Below are 7,766 nucleotides of genomic sequence, written 5' to 3' on the forward strand. Positions count from 1 at the left end.
TTGACAAACTCATACTTGGAATTGTATTGAATTTATGTGGTCTATTAATGAGACATTTAACTTGAAGACTATATTGAAGAGGTTTAATGTTGCAATATGGTTGACAGCTACTAGAATCAATGGTTTCATTGGAGTGTGGTGCTCAATAGATCTATGTGTGTGTGCTTGTGATTAGTGTGTTGCATGATAGGATTAGTGTTGTGTGTGTCTTGCAATCATTAGTGTGTGTGATTGTGTTGATTAGAGGTGAAGAGAAGTGGATGTGGAGATTGCCCTTCATTGTGGCTTAGCTCCTCCATAGGCCGAGAAGCTCACCTCATAAAGTCAACCATTCATGTTGACATGATTAGCTCACTAATTGTGTGAGTGTTTCCATGCCCTAGCCAGGTAGCTCATCCCTCCAGATTGATAATTTTGTTGGTCATTGGAGCTATGCAACGATGGAGACCCCAACAAAGATGAACTTGGAGAAATAGTAATAGGTTCACCACTTGTCCATCCTAGGTGCAACACACACACCCATTTTCTAAGGCTTTAGCTTGAATGGTTTTTTTTTCACCATTTGGATAGCCTATGATAGGTTGTTAATGGGGGATTTTGTTTGAAGGTTCACGACTTGTCCAAGCTAGCTCTATTGGAACATGAATAGAAGCAAAGCTCCACCACTTGTCCAAGCTAGCTCTATTGGAGCCAGCATAAAAGATAAACTCCACCACGTACTCCATCTATGCTTCTTTCAAACATGGAGAGAAGAAAGCTTCACCACTTGGCCAAGTTTCAATCCATTGAGACTAAGACAAAAGAAAGCTTTACCATCTTCCCAAAGTGGGCTCTATTAAATCATGGAGAACATTGCGTTTTTGGTATGAAGGTCCACCACTCATCCAATCTATACACTTAACACTAGGTTGGTAATGGGACACTTTTATGTCCTGTTAAGTGACCATTTTCCTTCAATTATGTCAAGAGTTTCAAAATGGATTTTGAGGTGCTATCTATCTAGAAATTTGTCTCATAAGCTGAAAAAAACTCGACATTTTTTCGGAATATCAATTCCATCTTTAACCTTGTCTTTGCACAACATTTCACAACCTAAACTGTGTGAAAAAACGGGTCCTATTTTTGACTTTTTGCAACTATACCACTCTAGAATTCATGTTTGTGAGGTCTATAATGCTAGAGAACTATCTTTACTAGCCCTCAACATGTCTTGATGCTTCTAGGGAGAAATAAATGTTAAAGTTGTAAGTTATGGCCAAATTACAAAAATTGTCAAATCCTGTTTTTTAGCCAATTTTAGCTCTTCTATGATTTTTTTGGTGGCTTTCATGATATCCAAATGCAAGTTTGATTTTCTAGGTCTCATATTGTAACATAAAGCTAATATTCCTTGAGTTTTGGGGCACCTAATACCCTATTTTGCATAGTAGACAACGATGGTTGATTTTTTCAATTATAGAAGAAAACGAAAGATTCTAGTATATCAAGTATAGCTTTTTCAATATTGTTAGTTTCTTGTGACAACTACATGCATTTTGTAGGTAATAACCATATCTAGTCATAAGGATCAAATTTGGCTAGATATTGAATAGTTTCTATGGGCTTCTACAACTCATAATGTTGAACCCAGTTTTTTCATGTTTGCTGTATTTAGCACTTCATCTTTGTCCCCAAGATTCCCCTTGGTAAGAGATGTAATATTCTTTTGACATGCTCCATGGATCCTTATAATGAACCTAAAGGACAATAGGGAACTAAGAAAACATGCATATATTATTTGTATTGAGCGTGGCTATAGAAACTTTGATGATAGGTTTGCAGAATGGTAAAAATTCAACTTTTTTGTACCTATTTCTTTTGGCAAAACAAAAAATAGTGAGTGAGAAGCAATCATATTTTCTGATCACCAACCCATTGAAGTTAACTAGGGAATTTATCTCAAGTCCTACAAAAATCCCTAATCTTATTTTTATGCAACAAAACATAAGAAATGACTGTTTTGATGAAAATGTACTGGTCCATTAACTTTGGAGGCTTGGTGTGACCAAAAGATGAGAAATTTTACAAGTTTATTATTTTTTACATGTGTAGTGGGCCTTGAACTATAACCTCATGAAAGGATTTTACAAAATGAGTGGGTCTACTATGGTTTTGGAGGTTTTTTTCAAAACCTTGAAAGGACACTTTTATGTCCTGTTAGGTTACCAACCTAGTGTTAATAAATAGTAGACATTGTATTCTAGTAGTCCACAATGTGTGTAGCCTTAGAAAAACAATGTATACCACTTGTCTAAGATAAGCATGGGGAAATGATAATAGGCCCACCACTTGTCCATCCTAGGTGTCAAGTCCACACCCAACCTCTAAGGCTATATCTTGAATGGTGTCTTCTCACCATTTCGATAACCCATGATATGTTGTCAATAAGGGATTTTGTTTGAAGGTCCACCACTTGTCCAAGCTAGCTCTATTGGAACATGAATAGAAGCAAAGCTCCACCACTTGTCCAAGCTAGCTCTATTGGACCTACCATAGAAGAAAAGCTCCATCACCTATTCTATGTATGCTTCTTTGAAACATGGGAAGAAGAAAGCTCCACCACTTGGCCAAGCTCAAATCAATTGAGATTGCGACAAAAGTAGTCTTTACCATATTTCCAAACTAGCATTAGGAGAAAGTTGGACTCACTTTTGGGCCTTTCAGTTCTAGAGAGAGAGTGGCGCTTGACCAATGAGGAAGAGGGTAACATTACGTTGAAAATCAACATTTTGGAGTCAAGCTCTTTTAAAAAAAGGGAGGAAATATTATTTTTGTTCATCAAATTGCACAATTTCACGCTTTCAAAGCATAAATGCCGTAAGTCGTACTAACTCTGTACCGAGGAATTTCAAAACTTTCATTGAAGACTCTATCTAGTATCTTTGTTCCCACCCAAATATGACTTTGAGTAGCTCTACTTCCCTCTCAAAACTTCTTCTCTTTTTCATATTTGCACTACCATGACTACTCCTCAAAGGCCTAGCACTACCATTGACTCTGTTAGCATTTTTAACAGTTATACTACAGACGATCAAGCATGGATACAATCTCAAATAACTATCAGAAGTTGGGTTCTACTGCAAACTAGGAGGAGGAAGAGGAGGCAACGCAATGATTTTGTGGAGGCTTTCAAGGGACAAGTTAAAGAGTTTAAAGTGTGTGCACAAAGCAAGCGGGTGAGAGAGCTCCTCATACAACATGCTTTCCAGCATGCAGACTTAAGGTTGCAAACATTTCCTCCAAGTTTTCCAAGGCATCGACCCAACTGTAAGTTATTTTGAGCATCTCACTTAGTGCATGATTATATTCGAAGGTTAAGTGGTGGATATCATCTTTGGTATGTTTCATATATTTATCCATCGAATAGGAGAGATTGGCAACCAGTTGAGAGCATAGTTGGGATTTTTGATGCTTTCCATGCATTTATTGGTGAGCAAATGTACCAAGGAAGACAACACAAGGAACTTGCAGATAATGGAATTTTCTTTCATGATATGTCATATGTGGAACCGAGAACTTCCATTGGTTGGGTTCGTGTAGCTCCTTTGTCACTTCCATCCTTTGACAGTAAGGATTGGTCCTTGCCAGCTTCGCAAACTAGTGAAAGCTTTAGGAATAAGTTGTTTCAGGATATACAAAAGTCCCTCAAGTATTCAATTGCCACAAAAATAGTTCGGCTCACACTATTTATGCCTCTTGAAGTGTTTCTAGATTTTTTCTTCGATGAGCAAATAAGAACTACCGCAACAATGTTCATTTGCAAGTCTGAGAGCTGTTTGGACTTTTTAGATGATAATTGGGATAGGGAACAATCACATAACAAAATTTGTATTTTGCAAAAGAAGTCCATAATTTGCAAGTTCATTATAAGCTCTCAAAATTTCTTAGTGCCGTTTTACTATATTAGATATCATCTTCTTAGTGGGCAGCTTATTCCACTCGACCAAGATACAGAGAATAGCCTCGAGAACAAACCTTTATCAATGGAGCTCTACTTTGGAGACAGCCTACTTACTGTGATGGAGACAATCTCTTGCACAGCTCAGGGTAGATCTTACATGTGAAGAACTTCCACTTTTGCTGGAATTGTATGCATTCAGTCTCAACAATAGAAAGGTGCTTACTAAATCGATGAATTTTGATTGTCTTTAATACATTAAGACAGAATCTAAATTTTTCTTCTTTTTAGATTCCAAGATGCAAGGAGAAAACAACATTGTGCGTGGAGTCACTAAAAAATACACTTCACTTTATTGCTTCCACCGGAAGCTAGGTCACATACCTTGTGCACGCAAAGAGCTTTGATGCCATGCAAACCATGATGTACTCTTCAAAATGACTAATGCAGAGAAATTTTGTGGCGGTCAAACAATGTTTCAAAAATGTACATTTTCATTGTCTCAAAACTTTACATATTGTGTTTTTTCTGTCAAGATTTATACAAGTAAATTTCTCCCTTTCCCTGTTATTGTCCTCTCCCCCAGTTTGTGCCACTTGTCCCCTGTCCTCTCCCTTGGTTGCTGCCACTCGTCCCTTGCCCTCTGCTCTGGTTGCTCCCCTGCCCTCTACTCCGATTGCTGCTACTTCTGCCTCTGGTGATGCTGGTCTCGGGCATCCTTTCGCGTCGCTCGAAATCATGGGCCTCTTCCATGGCTTCCCATGCTTCTTGCACCTGTGAAGCTTCCCTCTGTTCTTGCTCTTGCCGTCGGCGTGTAGCCCATTCCTCTACTTCTACGGCGTCCGCATAATATTGATTTATTGCTTCTTGCTTATTTCAGACTTCTTCTTGAGTCTAATTTTGGTGTTGCGTCATTTCGTTAATGAGAGCCTCTTCGAACTCCTTAGCTCTCGTCGCTTCCTCTCTTGTGCGTCTGTTTACCGAGATTATAATATTCCGGATGGCCATTACAGGAAAAATGTCGCACATTGTTAGGGGTGTCATTATGTAATTGAAGTTCCTGTACAAGCGTGATATAGACATTTGTTGCTTCATACAAACGTTGCAGCAAACAATGAAACAACATGATTACTTACGTTCGGTACATCCATAATTTGACTGAGGAGCAACAGGGCATTCAAACAGGTTCGCAAGCCACAACTATAGTCATCAGTGTGCGTGGGCACGGTTACCCGTTCGTGCCGGACGGTATTTCCTAGATCATGTTCTAGCAAAACATGCTCTACACAGCATACAAGTTTTTTCGTGGCACTACATACATAACCACTTGAGTCAGCAACTCATTACAAAGAAACACTGCTTCCAAATGTACCCAAATGGGCCTTACGTTTTGACACGACCGTGAAACGCCCTACTTTGCCCGGAGTTTGCGTAGTAAACAATCTTAGCTTCCATGTCAAATAACATCAGACTCCAATGATCACTACAAAGACACCATCAAACATGAGGAGAAAGATTCTAAATGTAACATGGTTTTTACAAGGCAAGAAAAAACTCACGATTGATTGTATGCGGTGACCAGAAATCACACTAGATCAAAGTTGACTCTGCTAAACCAGTTCATCAGACTCAAAAAGAAAACTGAGTTGTTCTGCAGATAAGGCAATATCAGCGGATCTATTTCGTATACTTTGTCTTGAACCTCAGGGGGTAGAAGTGAGACAGCATGGCTAACATGAATCAATGGCAGAGATTAGACTTGAGGTATTTCAACGGGCTCTCACACTGCCACAAACCCATGAGTCAATACCGAGCAAGTCGGGCAACTATCAAATTCAATCCGCCATTGACTCGCTTGGTATTGACCCATGTCTTAACGGTAGTGAGCCATTTAATGAATCAAACGTGACTTATAAAGAAAAACTTGACGACTGCTACGAAAACATGGGTCAATACCGAGCGAGTAGTACCACTATCCAATTCCATAAGCCACTGTCTTGCTTGGTATTGACCCATGTCTCGGTAGAGACCCATTTAATGAACCAAACGTGACTTTTAAAGAGCATGATAATTACCACAAAGCAACGTTGACGACCTCATTCGTTGCGTTGGAGTTGGTGAAACTACGCATGCACAAGAAGTCTTGATGACCGAGGTTGAAAATGCAGGCTTCTCTGACCTTCCAGGCAACAGTATGTCTATGCATGCAGAGGTGTTGAGCTGAACAGAACTCTCAACTCCGCTCTTCGTTGATTTGCTCTAAAATAATTGACTCATCTGATACATTGGATGTCCCTTGTGATGCAGAGCCTTGCCCTTGCCTTTCTTGAGTTGGCTCCCTGGCTACCTCAGGCTCCTCCCTAACAGCCGTAGGGTGCTCCCTAACATGCATAGGCTCCGGATCACTTTTCTTCAATATTGGTTCCTCCATAACTGCCTCAGGGTCCACCCTAGCCTGCTCTTGCCCCTCATCAGCAGCCCTTACTGGCTGCGGATGCTCCATGACTTGCTCATTTTGGTGTCTAGCTGGCTCCTCGATAATTGTCTCTGTTTCTTCCATGACTGCCTTGGGGTCCACTCTGGCTTGCTCATGCCCCTCTACGGCTATCTCAGCCTCCTAGCTGTGGCCTTTACACGAAGCATCTCTGCAAATAGCATAACACAAAAAGACAATTCATTTGTCAGCACAAGGGACTTCAGATTTCAGAAAAGGTCAGTACAAAGTGTGCGCTCCTTGCCGCACTGTCGAAGCAAGGGACTTGCCAATACACCGTATGCGAGCCACAAACGGCTCCAAGCACACAACAAGCCTAAACTAGCAAGCTCAAGAAAACAAAGGGTGTGTCACTCACCGCTCTACGCTCGCCTTCGTGGTGGATTCCTCGCCGCGATGAAGAAGAAGCTGCAGTCGTGCCGCGCTCAACCGCTTCGCCGCCGTCGTGCCTTCGTAATGCTTGATCGCACACACACTCTCCCTCTCTCTCTCTCTCTCACACACACACACACAAGGAGGTGAAGAAGAAGAAGATGGAGATGGAGCAAGAGCACTCTTCAATTGCACAAATGAGAGAATGAGTAAAAATTAGGTTTAGTTGGCTTTTATAGGAGCTCACATTCACACTTGGGCGGCCATGCTTAACCAACTAATCCCTTGAATGTCCAAGTTAAAGTGCACCTCTCATCGACGATCACTCTACCTTTCCCTATTGGACCGACAAGCCCGGTACCTGACTCTACCAAATACATAATACACGTCCATCGTAGGTGATGGGTGTCCGTGTGCCGTGAGGGTTAACATGCCCCCCTTCCTGATGTAGATTCCGTCCTCGGAAGCTATTGAGTTGAAGTTGGATCGTCGAGGTGGAAGAGCATTTGAGATGAATGTCCTTAGCCTTCTTCAGTCACTGCAAAATCAAACAACATTGGCACAGTAATTGCATTCTCTTAAAAAGCATATGCAGTTTTAGATAGACACATTGATTGGTAAAAGAATTTCAAACAATTTGTTAGCAATGAACATTAAATTGCAATGTAATCAAATGCATAAACAGATGTAAAGGCAAAAAATTAAACAAGTCTGGGGTCGCTAATTTGACGGTCGAAAGGCACTAGAGATCGAATATTAATACCATGGGTAAGCTTCTTAACTTTCTCTGGTCAATTAAGTTGTTTAATCGCGAGAGCCAAGTATTCATGTTCAAGGGCTGACTAGAGGCTATATCTAGAAAACCTTGTAGTTAAGCTACCATAAAAGGAATTTCTCATGAAATCATCGCCTGACTGATTACTTTTTCTTTGACCCCCCAAAGTCTTTTCACACTGATTCAAT

Source organism: Adiantum capillus-veneris, chromosome 4 (genome assembly GCF_014529385.1).
Source record: "Adiantum capillus-veneris isolate H3 chromosome 4, ASM1452938v2, whole genome shotgun sequence".
NCBI classification, from domain to species: domain Eukaryota; kingdom Viridiplantae; phylum Streptophyta; class Polypodiopsida; order Polypodiales; family Pteridaceae; genus Adiantum; species Adiantum capillus-veneris.